This window comes from Macaca nemestrina, chromosome 6 (assembly GCF_043159975.1).
Source record: "Macaca nemestrina isolate mMacNem1 chromosome 6, mMacNem.hap1, whole genome shotgun sequence".
NCBI classification, from domain to species: Eukaryota; Metazoa; Chordata; class Mammalia; order Primates; family Cercopithecidae; genus Macaca; species Macaca nemestrina.
The window spans coordinates 118,289,812-118,314,006 of record NC_092130.1 but is presented as its reverse complement, the minus strand read 5'-3'; the positions used below and the strand labels follow the sequence as shown (position 1 = coordinate 118,314,006).

The window sequence follows — 24,195 nt, the reverse complement described above, 5'->3', positions numbered from 1 at the left end:
TTAAAATAGTTACATGAATTTTTATGGTAGAAGCTGCTGATACATTAAAATTGAGGAAGGGAGAAGAGTAATGGAGAAAGAACAGGAAGAGTGAACAGAAAAAAAAATGGGGAGAGTTTCAAGAAAGGGATAGAGGAGGACTTCTAATCTGAAGGTAAAATAAGCAAGTGAGGATAGATCTTAAAACCAGACCAGATTATTTAACTTCTTTTTTTTTGAGAGAGAGTCTTGCTGTCACCCAGGCTGGAATGCAGTGGCACAATCTCCGCTCACTGTGACATCCACATCCCGGGTTCAAGTGATTCTTATGCCTTAGCCTCCCGAGTAACTGGGATTACAGGTCCCCACCGCAACGTCCAGCTAATTTTTTGTATTTTTAGTAGAGATGGGGTTTCGTCATGTTGGCCAGTCTGGTCTCGAACTCCTGACCTCAGGTGATCACCTGCCTCAGCCTTGGGAAGTGCTGGGATTATAGGCGTGAGCCACTGCACCTGGTCAGATTATTTAACTTTGTTTAACCAAACCATCTTTTTTGTTTCTTTTTTGATAAAAATGTTTAGATAACAGTATTTAGATCTATCAATGTTTAGGTAACAGTTTAGATCCAGGTAAGGTGGTGATGTAGAAAAAGGGTCATGGCTGAGACTTTGGAAGGGAACTTGGTTTAGGTTATGGAATATCTAGAAAAATGCCTGTGTGACTGTATGTTCACCTAACTTTTTTTGGCCATAGTTTCTTCATTAAACTGATGGAAATGTGTACGGAGGGTTTTTGTAAATTGTGAAGTGTAATACAGATGTAAAGATTTTTTTTTTTTTTTTTTTTTGAGACAGTCTCGCTCTGTCGCTCATGCTGGAATGCAATGGCGCAGTCTTAGCTCACTGCAATCTCCGCTTCCTGGGTCTAAGTGATTCTCCTGCCTCTGCCTCTCAAGTAGCTGGGATTACAGGTGCCCACCACCATGCCCAGCTAATTTTTGTGTTTTTATTGGAGATGGGGTTTCCCCATGTTGGTTAGTGTGGTCTGCAAGGCTCCTGACCTCAGGTGATCCACCTACCTCGACAGAAATTTAAATATGGCTTTAAAGTATAATTTGAAAACTGAATTAAGAATTAAAGGGGGCAGGCCGCAGTGTCTCATGCCTGTAATCCCAACAGTTTGGGAGGCCAAGGCAGGAGGAACATTTGAGACTAGGAGTTCGAGACTAGCCTGGGAAACGTAACAAGACTCTCTCTACAAAACATAAAAAAAATTAGCCAAGCATGGTGACATGTGCCTGTAGTCCCAGCTACTTGGGAGGCTGAGGCGGGAGGACTGCTTGAGCCCAGGAGGTAGAGACGCCAGAGAGCCGTGATTACACCACTGCACTCCAGCCTGGGTGGCAGAGTGACACCCTGTCTCTTAAATGAATAAGAATTAAAGAGAAGAGGCCAGGCGCCTCGGTGTTTTTCCTCGCCACTGCACTCCAGCCCGGGGCGACAGAACAAGACTATCTCAAAAAAACAAAAACAAAAAAAAAACCTCTGACATATAAAATACTGTTTAAAAAAGGGGTGAGGGGGCAGGGCATGGTAGCTCATGCCTGTTATCCTAACACTTTGGGAGCCTGAGGCACAAGGCTCGCTGGAGCCCAGGAGTTTGAAACCAGCCTAGGGAACATAAAGAAAAAATAAATAAATAAAAAGTTGGGGGTTGGGGGGGCCAGGGAATACATCTCTTTTCAAAATCCTGACCTCAGGTGATCCACCCACCTTGGCCTCCCAAAGTGCTGGAATTACAGATGTGAGCCACCATGCCAGGCCGAGACGGTGGTTTCTGAGAATTCTCCGAAATTGATACTTTTGTGGGCATTTCAGTGCATTTTTCTGGAAAGTAGGTCCATTACCTTCAACAGAAATGTTGAAAAACAAGATGTTCATAGTTACTGGTAAACTGTTTTGTGGTTGTGACTCTGTATTTCAGTTTTACCTGCTTGCTTTTCCCATTTTGTCAGCTGTCCCACCCATCAGAATAGTTAACAGATTTGCCGTATAACCCTGCAAATAATTGCTAGTTTCTGCATCTTTCTATGTACAAGATATGTCATTTAGTTTCTTGTTCTTTAGTTATTCTTTTGTTCACAGCTTGGTGGGTGCAGTGTTTTTGGTCTTTCCATTTTCTTCCCTTTAATTATTTTATTTTTTGAAATGGAGTCTCCCTCTTGCCCAGGCTGGAGTGCAGTGGCATGATATCAGCTCACTGCAACCTCTGCCTCCCAAGTTCAAGCGCTTCTTCTGCTTCAGCCTCCCTAGTAGCTGAGATTAGAGGCAACTGCCATCAGGCCTGGCCAAGTTTTGTATTTTTGTAGAGATGGGGTTTTACCATGTTGGCCAGGCTGGTCTCGAACTCCTGACCTGAAGCTGTCTGCCTGCCTCAGCCTCCCAAAGTGCTGGGATAACAGCCATGAGCCTCTGTGCCTGGCCTTTTTTTTTTTTTTTTTTTTTGGTGAGATGGAGTCTCACACTGTTGCCCAGGCTGGGGTGCAGTGGCTCGATCTCGGCTCACTGCAACCTCCAACTCCCAGGTTCGAGTGATTCTTCTGCCTCAGCCTCCCGAGTAGGTGGGATTACAGGTGCCCGGCACCATACCCAGCTGATTTTTGTATTTTTAGTAGAGATGAGGTTTTACCATGTTGGCCAGGCTGGTCTGAAACCCCTGACCTTGTGATCCACCCTCCTTGGCCTCCCAAAGTGCTGGGATTACAGGCATGAGCCACCGCATCCGGCTTCTTCTTTTTAATTCTTATTTTTGATACGGGGTGTGTGGACTTAAGTTTTAATTTCTCATATGAAAATCTCTAGCAGAACTGCCCGGGTCATGTGAATTGTGTGCCTTCCCACTAGCAATGGATGTTGTTATCACCAGCACTCTTTAAAATTTGTTTTGGCAACCATCTTTGGTCTTTTTTTTTTTTTTTTTAATGACAAGAGTTTTGCTCTTGTTACGCAGGCTGGAATGCAATGGCACGATCTCGGCTCACCGCAGCCTCCACCTACCGGGTTCAAGTGATTCTTCTGTCTCAGCGTCTGAGTAGCTCAGATTACAGGCACATGCCACCATGCCTGGCTAATTTTTGTATTTTTAGTAGAAACGGAGTTTCATCATATTGGTCAGGCTGGTCTGGGACTCCTGACCTCAGGTGATCCGCCCACCTCAGCCTCCCAAAGTGTTTAAATTACAGGCATGAGCCACTACGCCCGGCTGGTTATGTCTTTTAAATTTTAACCATTGTGTATAGTTGGAATTAGTATTGTGTCTTTAATTTGCATTTCCCTAATAATGATAGCATCTTTTCGTGTGTTTTGGTGAAGTGTCTGTTCAAATATTTTGCCTGTTTAAACAAAAACGGGGGCCCAAGCGCGGTCCTCATGCCTGTAATGCCAGCACTTTGGGAGGCCAAGGTGGGTGAATTGCTTGAGCCCAGAGATTTGAGACCAGCTTGGGCAACATGGTGGCACTACAAAAAGTGTTTCCAAAATCATAGAAGTAATATACTATAAAAAGTATAAAAGTAAGCCTGGCACAGTGGCATGCCCCCTGCAGTCCCAGCTACTCTGGAGGCTTGAGCCCAGGAGTAGAGGTTGCAGTGAGTGGAGATGAAGCCATTACACTCCAGCCTGGGCAATGAGAGTGAACCTTGTCTTAAAAAAAAAAAAAAAAAAATTGGGTTGTTTTAATGAATTGTAAGAATTCTTTATGTATTTTGGATCCATGTTTTGCAAATAATTTCTCTCAGACTGTGGTTTGTTTTCATTTTCTTAATACAGTGTCTTCTGAAGAGCAAAAATTTTAAATACTGAAATAAAATGCCTGGTAGCTCATGCCTTTAGTCTCAGTACTTCAGGAGGCTGAGACTGGAGAATCCTTTTATGCTGGAAGTTCAAGACCAGCCTGGGCAACATACTAAGATGCTTATTCTCCAAACAATTTAAATCAAGTGGGCATGGTGGCATACCTCAGCTACTTGAGAGACCGAGGTGGCAGGTTTGCTTGAGCCCAGGAGTTCAAGGCTGTAGTGAGCTATGATTGCAGCATTGTACCCTGGTCTGGGTGACAGAGCGGGACCTTACCTCTTAAAAAAAAAAAAAAAATTTTTTTTTTTCTTTCATGGTTTGTGCTTTTGTGTCCTAAGAAATCATTGCCTAACCCAAGGTCATAGGGTTTTCTCCTATCTTGTAGAAGTTTTGTAATTTCGTTCTTAACGTTTTAGGTCTTTGATTCATTTTGAATTTTTTGCATGTGGTGTGATAAAAAAAATGTCCAATTTTTGGGGGGTGGGGTACACAGGATCTTGCTCTGTCGCCCAGACTGGAGTGCAGTGGCGTAATTACAGCTCCCTGCAACCTTGACTTCATGGACTGGAACAATCCTCCTGCCTCAACCTCCTGAGTAGTTGAGACTACAGGTGTGTGCCACCACACCTGGCTAATTTTTAAATTTTTTTGTGGAAACGGAGTTGCACTGTGTTGCCCAGACTGGTCTCAAATTCCTGGACTCATGGGATCCTCCTGCATTGGCCTCCCGAAGTATTGGGATTACAGGCGAGAGCTACGGTGACCACCCCCCATTTTTTTTCCATATAAATGTCCAGTTGTGCAAGTTTCATTTGTTGAAAAGATTTTGTTTCCCATTGAATCACCTTGAAATTTCTATGATGAAAATCAAATTATGTGTGTCTATTTCTGGACTCATTGAGAGGGAGATGTGTGCGTGTGTGTGTGTGTATGTATTATGCTGATTCCATGGAATACTAGTCCATAAATAAAATAGTATTTGATTTTTCTTTCTGCTTTAACATTGGATGTCTTACATTTTAAAAAATCTTTTATAGGAAATTTAGAGTAATAAGGAAATTGTTTTTGTGGGTGTGTGAAGTAAAACCTGTTGCAAAATAATGACATCTTGAATTCGTGTATCAATCTTTTAAGTGGCTTGAAATGTTAGGTATCTAATTCATACTTGAGCATACTTAGAAAATGACAACATTTCTATACTGGAAATAAGAAAGTAGGATGTAAAAGTATCAACTTATTTACTATAATATATTATCTCAACAGTAGATTTGGGACTCTTCTCTCTTGAGTGCTAATTATGTGCTGGAGATTTCCTTTGCCTCAGGAAATGTTTGAATGCCTATGGTATCATTGGTGCTGGGATTTTCTAGTGAACAAGGCAAAAATGTAAGATTCCTCTGTCCATGTAGTTTGCTGTGAAGTTCTGTGAATACAGGATAAAAAGAGTCCTTGACTTTGAATTATGGTTTCATGCCATCTGTTACATTATATAATAGCTATGTGATATTGACCAACATAGTCTTTATGACTTAATTCTTGCTGTATAAAATAGTGCCTCACAGAGTTGTTGCTATTAAAGTCAAGTGAAAAAATGAATGCTAAATGCTTTGAAATTGTAAAATATAGACAATGGTGGTGTGGCTGGTCACAGGTGGTAGTGGTTGAAGACCGTATGATCAACCAGGAGGGAGAGATTGTGAATTGGAGGACATAGGTAAGTATACATTGAAGGGACAGAAGCAGCAGAAATGAGATACACATATATACACACACAACAAAGATATATATGTATCTATGTACATATAATGTATTTGTGTGTATGTAATACATATGTGTATATATGACATTTAAAATTATTGAGGCTGGGCTCGGTGGCTCACGCCTGTAATCTCAGCACTTTGGGAGGCTGAGGCGGCTGGATCACTTGAGGTCAGGAGTTTGAAACCAGCCTGGTCAACATAGTGAAACCCCGTCTCTACCAAAAAGTACAAAAATTAGCCGGGCATGATTGTGCATGCCTGTAGTCCCAGCTACTCAGGAGGCTAAGGTGTGAGAGTCGCATGAACTCAGGAAGTGGACGTTGCAGTGAGCTGAGATTGCACCACTGCTCCAGCCTGGGCCACAGAGCGAGACTGTGTCTCAAAAAAAAAAAAAAAAAAATTGTTGAAGCACATGCATTCCACTCTCAGGATAATATTTGTGTAATTTGTGATACGATATCATAGCTTTAAAAGGTATATTTATGCAAATGATCCCAAGTTTAAATTTCCAGTTCAGATCTTCTCCCCGTATTCTAGGCTTATAACTTAACTGCCACCTTGACTTCTCTACATGTCAAGTTTAACGTTCAAAGCTACACTCAGGCTGGACATGGAGGCACATGCCTGTAATCCAAGCACTTTGGAAAGCTGAGGCAGGTGGATGGCTTGGGAGTTTGAGACCAGCCTGGGCAGCATGGCAAAATTCTGTCTCTACTAAAAGAAATACAGAAATTAGCCGGGCATGGTGGTAGGTGCTTGTAATCCCCAGCTACTCAGGAGGCTGAGGCATGAGAATCGCTTAAACACGGCAGGCGGAGGTTGTAGTGAGCCAAGATTGTGGCACTGCACTCCAACCTGGGCAACTGAGCGAGACTCCGTCTCAAAAAATAAAAGGCAAACTGCAGTCTTACTTCCTAGCCTCATACTCTCTCTATTTCTCATTTCAGTATGGCTCCACCAGCTACCTATTTATTCAAGCTAAAATAATTTGTTATATGAGATTTTTGTCCACTAGATTCAAGACTGGCTTTGGATTTGCTATTAGCCTTTTTTTTCCCCTGAGACAAGGTCTTGCTCTGTCACCCAGGCTAGAGTGTGGTCCGTGATTACAGCTCACTGCAGCCTTGACCTCCTGGGCTCAAGCAGTCTTCCCGCTTCAGCCTTCCGAGTAGCTGGGACTACAGGTGCGTACCCCATCTCTGGCTAATTTTTGTATTTTTTTGGTAGAGACAGGGTTTTGCCATGTTGCCTAGACTGGTCTCGAACTCTGGGGTTCAAGTGATCTGCCCGCCTTGGCCTCCCCAAGTGCTGGGGTTACAGGTGTGAGCCATTGTGCCTGGCTGGTCTTAGCTGTTTTTTCTTTTTTTCTTTTCTTTTCTTTGTTTTTTTTTTTTGTGGCATTCTCACTTCGTCACCCAGGCTGGAGTGCAATGGCACGACCTTGGCTTACTGCAACCTCTGCCTTCTTGGTTCAAGTGATTCTTGTACCTCAGCCTCCCAAGTAGCTGGAATTACAGGCACTTGCTGTCGTGACCAGCTAATTGAGCTAATTTTTGTATTTTTAGTAGAGGTGGGTTTCGCCATGTTGGCCAGGCTGGTCTCAAACTCTAGACCTCAAGTGGTCCGCCTGCTTCTGCTGTCCAAAGTGCTTAAATTACACGTGTGAGCCGCCGCGCCCAGCCTTGCTCTTAGCTTTTTGAAGGGACTGCCTCATCTCATCAAGATTTGTTTACTATGACCCTTGCCTTTAAAAATTTCCCCAATTTTGAACTGTTGAGTCAGAAGGCTTGAAACCTAGGTTATTTTTGCTCTCAGGTTCAAAGAAACAAAATACATTTATCTTTAGGGGTTTATTTGTTTGAGACCGAGTGTCTCTCTGTCACCAGCCTGGAGTGCAGTAGTGTGATCTCGGCTCACTGCATCCTCCGGCTCCGGGGTTCAAGCGATTGAGCAGGCGCACACCACCACACCCAGCTAATTTTTGTATTTTTAGTAGAGATGGGGTTTCACCGTGTTGGCCAGGATGGTCTCAATCTCTTGACCTCGCGATCCGCCCGCCTCTGCCTCCCAAAGTGCTGGGATTACAGGCGTGAGCCACCACACCAGCCTATCTAGGTTTTAAGGAGTGGCTTTGAAATTTATCAGCAGAATTTAAGACTTCTCATTTTCAGAAATCAGGCCATGATAGTTCATTTGTAGTGTCTTTATTTGAGGAGGAAACTAATGCAGATAAATATCCACAGAACTTAAATTATTTTTGTCGGTACAAAGTTTACCTGTGTGATCTTGTTTTCGTTCTGTGTAAGAAAAGCATGTTAATAGATCCCTTGCAAGGACCTTGTTTACTAAAGCTCTTAGAAGGATGCTAAACTTGAGGCTGTTACAGGTGAGTATCCTCAGGAGAGTGATGAAATTGTTTCTGGAACACTGGCTTGAAAACTACTTGAAAAATGCACTCACCTGAGCAGGGTTCCTTAATTTTTTTCTTTTAACTTGACTGGTGGTTTCACATTTTTTACATGAATTATTCTTGTGTCTCTGGTTGAAATGAGTTCCTTTTGTAAGGACAAATGGAAATGGTGAAAAGTGAATGAAAATGTTTTCACTTTGGTTCTTCCTGTTCAGTACTTCGAGTACTTAATTTGCTGAGAGGACAGTAGTCTGGGGATAGCGCTAGATTGCAGTGATAGCTCAAACTGCTCATCTTTTACTTGTCTATGTGATCGAGATCTGTATTTTGTACTTTTTGACATAGCAGTAGTAAGACAGTGCCTGAGTAAAACTTAAAATTTAGGAGTTGGCTGGGCGTGGTGGCTCACGCCTGTAATCCCAGCACTTTGGGAGGTTGAGGTAGGTGGATCACCTAAGGTCGGGAGTTCAAGACCAGCTTGACCACCATGGGAAAGCTCCATCTCTACTAAAAATACAAAATTAGCCCAGCGTGATGGTGAATGCCTGTAAGCCCAGCTACTCAGGAGGCTGAGGCAGGAGAATCGCTTGAACCCGGGAGGCAGAGGTTGCGGTGAGCTGAGATCATGCCATAGCACTCCAGTCTGGGCAACAAGAGCGAAACTCCATCTCAAAAAAAAAAAAAAAAAAAAAAAGGAGTTACTTATGTCTATTGTGAAGGCTAATGTTTTGTATTAGGTAAGATCTCTGCTTGATGTATCCTATGTTACTTATAGTATGTATGCGTATCCAGAGTGGTTAATTCAGCTACTACTGTCTAGTACTTGACCTTGGGAACTTTAAAATGGACTTCTCATCTATATGAACACTTATTTTTCTTGTTTTGAAAAGAAGGTAACACCAGCCTTCTGGGGATGGGATGAGGACTAAATGAGATGAAATCTAAAGAAACTGCTGGCCAGGCACGGTGTCTCATGGCCTGTAATCCCAGCACTTTGGGAGGTTAAAGCGGGTGGATCACCTAAGGTCAAGAGTTCAAGACCAGCCTGGCCAACATGGTGAAACCCTGTCTTGACTAAAAATACAAAAATTAGCTGGGCGTGGTGACGGGTGCCTGTAATCCCAGATACTCAGGAGGCTGAGGCAGGAGAATTGCTTGAACTGGGAGGCTGAGGTTGCAGTGAGCTGAGATCGAGCCATTGTGCTCTAGCCTGGGTGACAAGGGTGAAACTCCGCCTCAAAAAGAAACAGCCTGGGCCGAGTGCCATGGCTCACTCTGTAATCCAGCATTTTGGGAGGTCAAGGTAGGAGATCACTTGAGTTCAGGAATTTGAGACCAGCTTGGGCAACATGGTGAAACCCCATCTCCACAAAAAAATAGAAAAACTACCTGGGCATGGTGGCTTGCACCTGTAGTTCCACCTATTTGGGGGACTGAGGTGGGAAGATCGCTTGAGCCCAGGAGGTAGATGTTGCAGTAAGCCAAGATCATGCCACTGCACTCAAGCCTGGGCAATAGAGTGAGACCCTGTCTCAAAAAATATATATATATGGAAAGTATTCTTTGTTAGTGCTATCTGGTTCATAGGTTGGGCTCATTTAAAAAATTAATTTGTTGGAACTTGTTTCCTGTGCTTGGGATGATTGGTCTTCAGCCTAACTCAGTTTCAGGAAAAAAAAAAAAAAATGGATTAAGAGTTTAAGGATTTTTTTTAAAAAAACTTTATTCAGGAAACAGTAAAATTGAGTCAGACTAAAAAAGATTTAAAATTGTTTTGAATTTATGCACACAAATTACAAAAGGTGTGTACCACAAGAGGTTTAGAGGAAAGTCACCCCTTTAATCCTGTTTCTCAGCAGTTCCCCTCTGGGGAAACCGCTGTTAGTTTCTTATGTATTTTAGAGATGTGTATAAAACCACATTCTTTTGCTTTCTAATACAAGGAGTAGCATCATGTCTACCCTGCTGTGCAGTCTTTTTTTACTTAATGAACTTAGAACATTATTGCATGTTAATATGTGTAAAGTTACCTCATTCTTTTTATTGGCTGCATGGTAGTATAACTAGACCTCTATTAACGTACATTAGGCTGTTTCTTGTTTTTGTTTCTTTTTTGCTATTATGAGTAGCACTAGTGAGTAGTTCTCGTAAATATAAGGCAAATTCCTGTAAGTGAATTTCTGAGTGTAATTTGGGATAATGCCTAGTTGTTCTCCATATAGGTGTACCAATGTAAATTTCTAGTGTTAATGAGGTGTATCAGACTTTTTTCTTGGGCATTTTTGCCTTGTGTAAAAAAAATATATATTTCTGCTTATGGATACATAATGGTTACACTTATTTAAGGAGCTCATGATATTTTGGTACATACAGTGTGTAATGATCAAATCAGGGTAGTGGGAATATCACTTCAAGCATTTGTAATTTTTTGTCTTAGGAACATTCCAACTCCATTTTAGTTACTTTGAAATATATAATTATTGTTAACTGTGGTTGTGGTTGCCCTATTGTGCTACCAAATACTGGATTTTACTCCTCCTGTTTTTGTACCCACTAACTATCCGCTCTTTATCTCCCCAACCTTCCCACTCCCCAGCGTCTAGTAACCATCATTCTCCTTTATCTCTGTGAGTTCATTTTAACCTCCCACACAAGAGAATGTGGCAGTATTTATTTTTCTGTTATTTCATTTAACATACTGTCCTCCAGTTCCATCCTTGTTGGAAACGACGGGATTTTGTTCTTTTTTTATGGCTGAATAATATTCCATAGCCATGTACATACCATGTTTTCTGTATCCATTCATCCATTGATTGACAGTAAGGTTGATTCCGTATCTTGGCTGTTGTGAATATTACTGCAGTAAACATACGAATACAGATATCTTTTCCATATACTGATTTCCTTTCTTTTGGATACATCCCCAGCAGTGGCCTTGCTGAATCATATGGTAGTTCTGGTTTTAGGTTTTTGAGGATGGGGTTTTTTTTTTTTTTTTTGCAACGAGAATAAAAATTTTCCATGTATAAGATTAGTTTCTTTGAACTTTGTTTATATCCTTTGCTGATTTTTCTATTGAGTTCTTTTTTCTTTTTGAGACAGAGTTTATTGCCCAGGCTAGAGTGCAGTGGCACAATCACAGCTCACTGCAGCTTTGACCTCCCGGGCCCAAGTGATCCTCCCATGTCAGCCTCTTAAGTAGCTGGGACTACAGGCACATGCCACCATGCCTGTATATTTTGTGGAGATGGGGTCTTCCTGTGTTGCCCAGGCTGGTCTCCAACTTGGGCGTAAATGGTCTTTCTGCCTTGACTTCCCAAAGTGTACCACGTCTGACCTAGAAATTTTATTCTTAACATTTTGTTTAATTATTTACTTTCTAATTCTAGGAAGTTGATTAGCCTGAAACATGCAAATTATAAAGCCTATTTTGTTGTAGTTACTGAAGTTACAGTTTTGAAACTGAATTCTGTACCATAATGTAGATGAAAAAACATTGGAGTAAGATGTATTTGCTTGTATTTGAAGCTCATTAGGAGCTAGCTGTGATGACTTAGGGACAACCTTTTTAAGCCCAAAAGTTTTTTATTTGTGAAATGAATATTAAAATAAGTTTTTTGGTTGGGTGCAGTGGCTCATGAGGACCTGTAATCCCAACACTTGGGGAGGCCGAGGCGGGCGAATCACCTGAGGTCAGGAGTTTGTGACCCTCCTGGCCAATGTGGTGAAACCTCGTCTCTACTAAAAATACAAAAATTAGCTGGGTATGGTGGCGTGCACCTGTAGTCCCAGCTACTTGGGAAGCTGAGGCAGAAGAGTCTCTTGAACCGGAGAGGTGGAGGTTGTAGTGAGCTGAGATTGCGCCAGTGCACTCCAGCCTGGGTGACAGAGCGAAACTCTATCTCAAAAAAAAAAAAAAAAAAAAAAATTTTTTTTTTTTTTGCAGTGGTTAAGATATGTAAAAGTCAGTATGATATCTGCACATAGTCTCTCAGTATTTCCTTTTCCTTCTATATGATGGTTACTTTTTGTCAGCGTTTTCTATCTCTGCCTAGTTACTTTCAGTTTTTAAAGTCAAGATTTATTTTTTTATTTTCTTAATATTTTGTAGAGCCAAGGACTAGATTCTATTTGCCCAGGCTGGTCTGGAACTCCTGGCCTCAAGTGATCCTCCCATCTTGAGTTCCCCAAAAGTGTTGAGATTACAGGTGTAAGCCACCATGTGTGGCCTCAGAGTCAAGACTTCTTTTGACTGTTCTTTACTGATGTGGAGTTTCAACACAAAGTAACCAGATATGAAATTAATTTGTTATCAAATTAATAGTAGAGAAATTTAGTCTGGTGGATTTCACATTTGGTAATTTCAGGATAAGCATTACCTTAGTGCACCTTTGTTTTCCACCTATTTTGTGTTGTATAGCATCAGATGCTATAAATGGCAAATAACCACTGAACAAATTTGCTTTCATGGTGCTAGAAGAACTAGGATTTAAATGCAATTGTCATAATCTTTTTATTTATTAATTTTTATTTTTGGAGACAAGGTCTCGCTCTGTTGCCCAGGCTGGAGTGGTACAGTGGAACAATCAGGGCTCACTGCAACCTCGACTTGCTGGGCTCAAGCCATTGTCCTGCCTCAGCCCCCCCCCCCCCCCCCCGCAAGTAGCCGGTACCACAGGCATGTGCCACCAAGCCTGGCTAATTGTTTTGAATTTTATTTTATTATTTTATATATTTTTTTGAGACGGAATCTTGCTGTGTTGCCCATGCTGGAGTGCAGTGGCATGACATTGGCTCACTGCAACCTCTGCCTCCTGGGTTCATCCAGTTCTCCTGCCTCAGCTTCCCAAGTAGCTGGGATTACAGGTGTGCGCCACCACACCTGGCTAATTTTTTTTATTTTTAGTGGAGATGGGATTTCACCACGTCGGCTAGGCTAGTCTCAAACTCCTGGCCTCAAGTGATTCACCTGCCTCAGCCTCCCACAGTGCTGGGATATAGGCGTGAACCACCACGTCTGGCCTGTTTTGAATTTTAATAGAGACGGGGTTTCTCTCTCTTGCCCGGGCTGATCTTAAATTCCTGACCTCAAGTGATCCTCCTGCCTGGCCATCACGCCTAGCCCGTTTTTTTTTTTTTTTTTTAAGTAATTTATATAGTAGTTTACAGTTTACAAGACTTTCTTACATATTCTCCTCCTCCATTTGAGGAGAAGAATTGTTATAGAATCTTTATTTCCATGCTCAGAGCAGGAACTCTCCTGAAGCAGTCCCTAGGCTTCCCAGAATTGTAAAAGAAAATCTTTTGCTTCTTTTTTTTTTTGACAGAGTCTTGCTCTGTCGCTCATGCTGGAGTGCAGTGGCACGACCTCAGCTCACTGCAACCTCCACCTCCTGGTTTAAGCAATTCTCCTGCCTCAGCCTCCCAAGTAACTGGGATTACAGTCGCCCACCACCATGCCCAGCTAAGTTTTTGTATTTTTAGTAGAGATGGGGTTGCCATGTTGGCCAGGCTGGTCTAGAACTCCTGACCTCAGGTGATCCACCCATGTCAGCCTCTCAAAGTCCTGGGATTACAGGCGTGAGCCATCACGCCCGGCCTGCTTCAGTTTTTTTTGCTTTAAAAATTTTTTTGCTTAATGTCTCATTTTTTTCTTCATTTGCAGGCAGGTATTGTTTTCCTTCTAGAAGTTGTTGTTTGTCCTTGGTTCTGAAAAATTCATTTATCTTGCTAGTTATCTCTTAAATTCTTTGTTTCCTTTTTGTTGATAGTTTTTTTTAATGATCTCTTTCACTTGCTACTTTGCTTAAAATGTTTGATGATTATTAGTTCATATTTAAGAATGAGGCAATAAAAAGTTGTTTGAGAGTTAATGTGTATGTTAGCAGTGCTTATTGAACAGCTGTCAATGTTGTAGGACCCTGAAAAGCCAAATATCTTTTGGTGCCAGAACCCATATTAGCTCCTTATTTGTGTTTGAGAGAATCTACCTTTCCTTTTTGTTTTGGTGTCATCGTTATGTTATTGTGTTTGCTTATATTCATGTAGACAATTGTGCATTCAGGTTTTTCAGCTACTTCTTTTCAGTCCCATTTCCCGCTCTGCCCTCCTTTGTATCTGCAGTTTTGTAATCCTAAACCATTTCAGCATTCTGGGGAGCAGATCAGCTTCCCACTGTATTCTACCTTCCACATGTCTTTTAGGCCTTGGCTTTCATTGTCTTGTTTCATCAGTTATTATGCTTGCATTTATGTCATTCCAAAAATTTCATGAAGTGGCTCATGGCCTTTTCATTATCACAGTTTTATTCCTTTATTGTTCTTCAACTCCTTTGTTCTTTTTTGCCTTTTAAATAGGATCTTTGAAGTCACGATGCCATCATGAATTTGAAATCCTGTTGTATTTGTAATGGGTACTAATGAACAGAATAAACAAGTTCAGTATCTTGTGTAAATTGAGTATTTTTATATTTCTGTTATGGTAGTGATTATCATAGTTTCTTAGTTTTCTATTGTTCTTTATAAATATTTAAGGCCGGGCGCGGTGGCTCAAGCCTGTAATCCCAGCACTTTGGGAGGCCGAGACGGGCGGATCACGAGGTCAGGAGATCGAGACCATCCTGGCGAACACGGTGAAACCCCGTCTCTACTAAAAAATACAAAAAGACTAGCCGGGCGAGGTGGCGGGTGCCTGTAGTCCCAGCTACTCAGGAGGCTGAGGCAGGAGAATGGCGTAAACCCGGGAGGCGGAGCTTGCAGTGAGCTGAGATCCGGCCATTGCACTCCAGCCTGGGCGACAGAGCCAGACTCCATCTCAACAAAAAAAAAAAAATAAAAAATAAATAAATATTTATTAGGCCGGCCGTGGTCATGCCTGTATTCTCAGCACTTTGGGAGGCTGAGACAGGCAGATTGCTTGAGGTCAGGAGTTCGAGACCAGCTGGCCAACATGGTACAACCTTGTCTCTATTAAAAATACAAATATTAACCAGGTATGGTGGCACATGCCTGTAATCCAGCTACTCGAGAGGCTGAGGCAGGAGAATTGCTTGAACCTGGGAGGCGGAGGTTGCAGCCTGGGTGACAGAGTGAGACTATCTCTAAATAAATGTTTATTAGTAATTATTTAACTTTTTGGTACTCCAAATGTCATTTGCTTCACATTTTGTTTTTTTCCAGTTATGAATATATTGTTTGGCTTTGCAGTTGCAATAATTTTATGCTTAAAATTTGTTTCTTTAGGTAATAGGCATCTGTTAAACAGGAAAAATCTTACTATATCTCATGATAAAGTGGGATTTAATATGAATTAATCATGATTTGGACTCCAATAAATATTTCTCAAACAAAATCAAAGAGTACATTTACAATGGCAGGGTACGCTTAGTACAGTTCTTTTCTGTGTTCTTTCAGAATACTATATCAATTCCACAATATTTATGTTCTTTTAACATACAAAATACTTGTATGTAATCATACTCCTGTGAAGTAAAACTAGTGATATTCCTGTTTGGTAGATACAACAAAAGTCAGCAGTGTCATAGTATTTAGTTTCTGACTATTTTTTTATAGTTTTTAACTTTCAGTTTTATATTACTAATATTAGAACTAGGGCTAGACATTGGGATATATGAACATTAGGGATGGGTGGAACCTGATGAGACTGAGGAGGAGTAGCCATAGGAATACAGGGGAAACCAGTAATGTCGTGTATTGGGTTAGCCCTGGAAAGGAAGGTGGCTGAAGGAGATAAGAATTGAAAGGTGACTCTTCCCCTTCCTTTTACACGTTGCTACGAGATTTATTTTCTGAAAGCATACTTCCAGACATGTAATTGTCACTTTAAAACTTGCTTTTAATACTTCCCTTACCTGCTGGATTAAGTGCTGATTTCTCATACTGCTGTGTGCTGTTCAAGACCTCCTACTGTCCCCATACTACTTGAATTTAGGTGTACCTGGAATATATTAAGTGGTGTTTGGTCGACTAGACCTGGTGGTTCCAGATGTATTTGTAACATTTTTTTTTTTTTTTCTTTCTTTTGGAACTCTTGACTTCAAGTGATCTAGCCACCGCAAAGTGCTGAGATTACAGGAGTGAGCCACTGCTCCCAGCCCTTACTTGAAATTCTTAAAGTGACTTTGTTGCCTTGCCTCCCCCTCACCCCACTTCCTTCCCTTTCCTTCCTCTCCTTCCTTTTCTTTCTTTCGTTTTAGAATTATGCTGCTGGCCAAGGCATGGACGCAGGCAGGGAGAAACTGATAAATTCCATGTTCTTTCTATGTTAGTGCTTGAGAAGGTAATTTCATTTTCTACGTAATTAAAACAAAATATAAAGCATTGTAGTGTTTGTGTCTTGAGTAAATAAGTTTTTTTTTTTTTTTTTTTTTTTTTTTTTTTTAAAGACAGAGTATCATACTGTCTCCCAGACTGGAGTGCAGTGGCACAATCTGTGCTCACTGCCACCTCTGCCTCCTGGGTTCAAGTGATTCTCCTGCCTCAGCCTCCCGAGTAGCTGGGATTACAGGCATGCGCCACCATGACTGGCTAATTTTTTGTATCTTTAGTAGAGACGGGGTTTCACCAAGTTGGCCAGGCTGGCCTTGAACTCCTGACCTTGTGATTCGCCCACCTCGGCCTCCCAAAGTGCTGAGATTACAGGCGTGAGCCAGTGCGCCTGGCCTGAAAACTTTAAATAACAAAACCTACCTTTGTATTTTAAGGTATGGTACATTAGCAGCTCCTTGATAATTATTGATTCTAGTGTATGAAGCCTGTTTTTTGTTTTGTGTTTTTGAGACAGAGTCTCACTCTTGTTGCCCAACTGGAGTGCAGTGGCGTGATCTCGGCTCACTGCAATCTCCACCCCCTGGGCTCAGGCTATTCTTCTCAACTTCCTGAGTAGCTGGGATTACAGGTGGCCACCACTGTTCCTGGCTAAGTTTTGTATTTTTAGTAGAGACGGGGTTTCACCATCTTGGCCAGGCTGGTCTCGAACTCCTGATCTCGGGTAATATTCCCTCCTTGGCTTCCCAAAGTGCTGGGATTACAGGCATGAGCCACTGCGCTTGGCCATAAACCTTATTTTATTTTATTTTTTTTTGAGACGGAGTCTAGCTCTGTCGCCCGGGCTGCAGTGCAGCGGCCAGATCTCAGCTCACTGCAAGCTCCGCCTCCCGGGTTCACACCATTCTCCTGCCTCAGCCTCCTGAGTAGCTGGGACTACAGGCGCCCGCCACCTCGCCCGGCTAGCTTTTTGTATTTTTTAGTAGAGACGGGGTTTCACCGTGTTCGCCAGGATGGTCTCCATCTCCTGACCTCGTGATCCGCCCGTCACGGCCTCCCAAAGTGCTGGGATTACAGGCTTGAGCCTCCGCGCCTGGCCGAACCTTATTTTTTAAAAAGTTAAATTCTGTATCATATGAGGTAATTGTCAGGTATTTCTCTCTTTTTTTGAGTCAGGGCCTTGTTCTGTTGCTCAGGCTCGCGATCCTTCTGCCTCAGCCCCCTGAGAAACTGGGACTACAAGTGTGTGCTACCATGTGCAGCTAATTTTTTCCCAGTAAAGACAGACTTTAATTCATGCATTGCTGCCCATGCCACGTGGGAGATGGAGTTATTACTCAAATCGATCTCCTAATTTAAAAAACTTTTTAGTAGAGATGATGTTTCACTGTGTCACCCAGGCTGGTCTTGAACTCCTAAGTGCTGGGATTACAGGCGTGAGCCACTGCATCTGGCCAGATAGTTCTTTTTGATAATACTGTAGTCATGTAGCCTTGTTTTTGTTCATGTTGGACTAAGCCATCTCTAGAATTTTACATAGTTCAGCAGTGTTTTTAAATATAAATTGCTTAAGAAACACCTAGGGTAGCCGACACCTAAGGTAGCCGCTTGCTGTAAGGTTATTTTACTTGACAGTAAACATTCTTTTTTATATTAAAACACATGGATATTGTAGTGCAATGCAGACCTTTCATTAACTTGTTAAACAGGTCTTGAAGACAGGTTATTTGGTTACTTTCTAAAAAATGTCTTAGGAGAATGGGTTTGTTAACATTCAATAATTGCTGTGGGAAAGTTAGCGATACTGTAGTGAAAGAGTGGGCTTTTGAGGCAGGGGGACCTGGGTTCACATTGCTTAGCTTCTGTCATTTATTGGCTCTTGTAGCCTAGGGGCAAATTACTTAAATCTTTTATAATTCTGCCTTTTTTTTTCATGTAAGATAATCTGGCCTTTTTTTTTTTTTTTTTTTTTTTTGAGATGGAGTCTCAGTTGCTTAGACTAGGGTGTAGTGGAGCGATCATTGCTCACTGTAGCCTTGACTTCCCAGGCTCAGGTGATCTTGCCACCTCAGCCTCCCTAGTAGCTGGGACTACTGGTGCATGCCACTACACTTGGCTAGTTTTTGTAGAGGCGAGGTTTCACCATGTTGACCAGGCTGATCTCAAACTTCTGGGCCTAAGCAGTCGGTCTGCCTTGGCCTCCCAAAGGGCGTGAACCACTGGGCCTGGCTCCAGCGTTGTTTTTGTTTTTGTTTTTTGAGTTGGAATTTCACTCTTGTCACCAGGCTGGAGTGCAAATGGCCTGATCTTGGCTCACTGCAACCTTCACCTCCCAGGTTGAAGTGATTCACCTGCCTCAGTGTCCTGAGTATAGCTGGGATTATAGGCGCATGCCACCACACTTGGCTAATTTTTATATTTTTAGTAGAGATGGGGTTTCACCATGTTGGCCAGGCTGGTCTCGAACTCCTGACCTGCAGTGATCAGCCTCCTCGGCCTCCCAAAGTGCTGAGATTGCAGGCGTGAGCCACCATGCCCAGCAGCATACTTTTTTTAAAAAAGCTTATCTATCATTTGAACACTCGAAGTGATGACACTTTTTGGTAAATATTTCAGAGAAAAAATTGCTTGTGTCTACACTTCTAAGAGGATTTGAGGCAGCAGCCTTGTATTACAGTTATTTGTTAATGCTATTAGATTGTAAGCTGTTAGAGGCAGGACTGCCCTCTCTTATGCCTCATATCTTCCAGTGCTTAGGCCATATTGCTCATATTATTAATAGTTGTTCAATAAATGAGTTGAGCCGGGCGCGGTGGCTCAAGCCTGTAATCCCAGCACTTTGGGAGGCTGAGATGGGCGGATCACAAGGTCAGGAGATCGAGACCATCCTGGCTAACACGGTGAAACCCCGTCTCTACTAAAAAATACAAAAAGCTAGCTGGGCGAGGTGGCGGGCGCCTGTAGTCCCAGCTACTCGGGAGGCTGAGGCAGGAGAATGGCGTGAACCCGGGAGGCGGAGCTTGCAGTGAGCTGAGATCTGGCTACTGCACTCCAGCCCGGGTGACAGAGCGAGACTCCGTCTCAAAAAAAAAAAAAATAAAAATTAAAAAAAAAAATAAATAAATAAATGAGTTGATTTAAGTTAAATTTTATCCCAATGAGTTCATACTGTTTGCAATATATTTATAAATTAAAACTTGCCAATCTTTAAAACAAAAAAGGATTCCATAGGCTGTTAGAATAAATTTCAGTGATTATTCAGTTGGTTTCAGTTTGTGAGGAAAGAGAAGCTCAGTAAGTAGAAATTTGTTTACCTTATGGAGAGTAAAGCTTATTTTCTTGTGGTAGTGAAGTTTATATAAAAGTTCTTTGTAAGTTTTCAAGTTCAATTATATTTTGTGTGTTGCGTCTTTAATACGTCTCAAAAATTGAGAATTAAAAGCATCTTGTTTCCAGAATATAATGCTTTTTTCACCTTATTTGTTTTTAGGAGGCTGAATGCACCATATTTATGTATATGTATGTACTTAAATACATGTATAGCAATTTTCATATGGAATAATTTAACAAATATAATTTTTATAGCTTCCTGTTTTGATTTTTATGATAAAAATGCAAGTAAAGCATAGAAAGGGTCTGGCGCTGTGGCTCCCACCTGTACTCCTCGTACTTTGGGAGGCTGAGACGGGCAGATCACTTGAGGGCAGAAGTTCGAGACCAGCCTGGGCAACATGGCAAAACCCTGTCTTTACTAAAAATACCAAAAAAAAAAAAAAAATTATCCAGGCCCACGTGGTGGTACACACCTGTAATCCCAGCTACTTGGGAGGCTGAGACATGAGAACTGCTTGAACCCAAGAGGGGGATGTTGCAGTGACCCAAGATTGTACCACTGTACTCCAGCCTAGGTGACAGAGCAAGATTCTGTCTCAACAACAACAAAAAAGAAAAAGCATTGAAAGGTGCTGACAGCTTAAGAGGTAAACTGAAGAGGATGGAGTCTAACAAATTTCAGATAAGAGGAACATTAAAATGGAAGTTTTCAAATGTTGGGACTTTCTAATAACCCAGATTTCTTAAAAATTTATGAATGCAGTTTCATGTTTCAGATCATCTGATCTGATCTGTAAACAGATAGCTTGATAACAGATAAGACATTGGATACTTCTTTCGGGACCAAACATCTAAAAAATAGGGAAGCGGCAATTTTTGCTACCTGTAGAGGCCATGTTCCTTAGGTGTTTTCTTCTTTGAGTAGTAGGGCATTTACCATCCTTATCTGATGACCCGTAACTCTTAGTATTTATTTAAAAGAGTTCTGTGCAATGCTTAAGTACCACTGAATGAGAATCAACAAGGGAAGTCTGTAGATGACTGTGCTTGCAGTAGATGTCTACTAAATATTAATAAAGTTTCGTTATGTTAAAACCGAAGCAAACAGTTCAGTGGAATAAAAATGTCATAGTTTTTTAAAGTTAAAACCATGACTCAAAAATAGAATAAATATGTTTTACACCTTTTTTTTTTTTGGTCAGTCTGGCTCTGTTGCCCAGGCTGAAGTACAGTGGTTGAATCTTGAGTCTTGGCTCACTGCAACTTCCACTTCCCAGGCCCAAACCATCCTCCCGCCTCAGCCTCCTGAGTAGCTGGGACAACAGGCCTGCACCACCACACCTGGCTAATTTTTGTATTTTTTTGGTAGAGATTGGATTTTGCCACGTTGACCAGGTTGGTCTCACACTCCTGAGCTCAGGCGATCCCCCGACCTGGGCCTCCCAAAGTGCTGGGATTGTAGGCATGAGCCACTTTGCCTGACTTGATTGGTTTTTAAAAATTATTTTCCTTGAATTTAAACCTGACACTTTTGAAAATTTGGGGGCAGTTTTATTAGTATGTCTCTCAGGTTTGGCTTTTCTTATGTTTAGATTCAGGTTATTTGGTCTAGAATATTACGGAAGTAAGTGGCGCTTGTTCAGGCACACTATCAGTTCGTTCTGTCACTGATGTTGATGTGTCAATTAAGGGCACATTTGCCAGGCTATTTCACTGCAAAGCTGCAGTTAATTTTTTGGGGGGATGAGGTACTTAGAAATTATAGAAAAGCCTCTTTCTTAAATTTACATTCGTTTATTTGTATTTATCTGGACTTACGATTTTTTAATTTATTCAAGAGATTATAATATAGTACTCTACTTATTTTTATTAAAGTAAAAATAACATCACATAAAGTTAATCATTTAAAGTATACAATTCATTGGCATTTAGTACATTCATAGTGTTTTCAAACCTCCACCTCTGTCAAGTTCTGGAATGTTTTCATCAACCCGAAAGAGAACTGTCTCTAAGCAGTCACCCCCATTCCACCCTCCCAACAGTCTCTGGTAACACTAATCTGCTTTTTTTTTTTTTTTTTTTTTTTTTTTTTTTTTTTTTTTTTTTTTTTTGAGACGGAGTCTAGCTCTGTTGCCCAGGCTGGAGTGCAGTGGCCGGATCTCAGCTCACTGCAAGCCCCGCCTCCCGGGTTCACGCCATTCTCCTGCCTCAGCCTCCCGAGTAGCTGGGAGTACAGGCGCCCGCCACCTCGCCCGGCTAATTTTTTTTGTATTTTAGTAGAGACGGGGTTTCACCGTGTTAGCCATGATGGTCTCGATCTCCTGAACTCGTGATCCGCCCGTCTCGGCCTCCCAAAGTGCTGGGATTACAGGCTTGAGCCACCGCGCCCGGCCACTAATCTGCTTTTTGCCTTTATGAATTTACCTGTTATGGATACTTCTTACAACTTGAGGCATACAACGTGATCTTTTGTGTCTGGCTTCTCTTTGTTTTTGATGTTTATACTCAGCATGTATTAGTAATTCATTCCTTTTTATCGTTACGATTTCATTGTATATGCCACATTTTGTTCATTTTCTATTGATGGACGTTTGGGGTGTTTCTTCCTTTTGGCTACTGTGAGTAGTGCTGTTTTGAACACTGGTGTACAAGAATTTGAGCACCCTTTTTCAGTTCTTCTGTATATATACCTAGTAATGGTATTGCTGAGTCATGTGGTAATCGTGTGTTTGACTTTTTAAGGAATTGCCAAACTTTTATAGTTGTTGAACCCTTTTACCTTCACGCCAACAATATACAGGGGTTCTAGTTTTTCCATGTCTTTGGTAACATTTATTTTCTGTTTTTTTCTTTTTTTGAGTATAGCCATTTTAGTGGGAGCAAAGTAGTATTTCATTGTGGTTTTGGTTTGCATTTCCCTAATGATATTCAGTATATTTTATGTGCTTATTGGTCATTTGTTTATCTTGGGAAAATATTCAAGTACTTTGCCCATTTTTATTTTGTTACTTATTTTATTTATTTATTTTTGAGACAGGATCTTGTTCTGCTCCCCAGGCTATAGTGCACTGGCACTATCAAGGCTCACTGTAGTCCTCACCTCCTGGTCACAGGCAGTCCTCCAACCTCAGCCTCTTGAGTGGCTGGGAATACAGGTGTGCCCCACCACACCTGGCTAAGTTTTAAAAAATTTTTTGTAGAGATGAGGACTCTGTTGCCCAGGTTAGTCTGAAACTCCTGGGTCAAGTGATCCTCCTGCCTTGGCCTCCCACAGTGCTGGGATTACAGGCACAAGCCACTGCGTTTGGTCCTTTGTACATTTTAAAATTGAGTTGTCTTTTTGTTGTTGAGTTGGAAGAATTCTTTATGTATTCTGGATACTAGACCTTATTAGATATGAGGTGCATATATTTTCTTCTATTCTGTCAGTTGTCTTTTTACTTTATAGATAATATTCTTTGCACGTGTTTTAAATGTTCATGAAGTTTTTTTTTTTTTTTTTTTTAATACTCTTGGTTTTGGTGTCATATTTAAGAATTCATTGCTAAATCCAAGGTCAAGAAGCTATATCTCCCTGTTCTAAGAGTTTTATAGTTTTTGCTTTTATATTTAGGTATTTGCTTTATTTTGAGTTTATTTTATTTATTTTTGAGACAGAGTCTTGCTCTGTTACCCAGGCTGGAGTGTAGTGGTGCGATTCCAGCTCATTGCAACCTCTGCCTCCTGGGTTCAAGCTATTGTCCTGCCTCAGCCTCCCAAGGAGCTGGGATTACAGGCACCTACCACCGTGCCATGTTGGATTTTGCCATGTTGGCCAGGCTGGTCTTGAACTCCTGACCTCAAGCGATCCACTTGCTTTGGCCTCCCAAAGTGCTGAGATTACAGACGTGAGCTACTGCACCCAGCTGAGTTTATTTTTGTATGTGGTTTGGGTAGGGGGGGTCCAGTGGCTATTTAGTTGTCCCAGTCTGTTTTTTGAAAAGACAGTTCCGTATTGAATGATCTTAGCAGTGTTGTTGAAAATAACTTGGGTATAGATGTGTGGGCTTATTTTTGGTTTATATGTCTGTTCTTAGGCCGTAGTACACTGCTTTGATCACTATGGCCGAGGTGGGAGGATTGTTTGATTCCAGGAGTTGGATACCAACCTGGGCAACATAGTGAGACCCCATCTCTATGAAAAATATTTTTAAAATTAGTTGGGTGTGTTGGGGCATGCCTATATTCTGAGCCACTTGGGAGGCTGAGGTGGTAGGGTTGTTTGCACCCAGGCGGTGGAGGCTGCATTGAGTCATGGTAGTGCCACTGTACTCCAGCCTGGGTGATAGAGTGAGACTTCGTCTCAAAAAATAAATAATCAAAATGGGCAAAGGACTTGAATATTTTTCCTAAGAAGATCTACAAATGGCCAGCTCACTATTACTTTGCAGTAAGTTTCGAAATAGGGAAGTGTGAGTTCTGTAACTTTATTCTTTTTCTGCATTGTTTTTGGATGTTTAGGGCCCCTTGCACTTCCAAAGGAAATTGAGAATGGCCTTTTCTATTTCTGCACGAAAGAGTGTGTTGGACTTTTT

The 24,195-nt window shown here is 41.5% G+C and overlaps 1 protein-coding gene and 1 pseudogene across 5 annotated transcripts in view; both read left to right on the top strand.

Moving 5' to 3' along the window:
* Positions 1 to 24,195, top strand: part of LOC105499412 (GC-rich promoter binding protein 1) — an 88,262-nt gene that overhangs the window by 6,461 nt on the left and 57,606 nt on the right. The gene's annotated exons all lie outside the window — the stretch shown is intronic.
* On the top strand, positions 12,762 to 19,303 carry LOC139363875 (putative uncharacterized protein encoded by LINC00596; annotated as a pseudogene).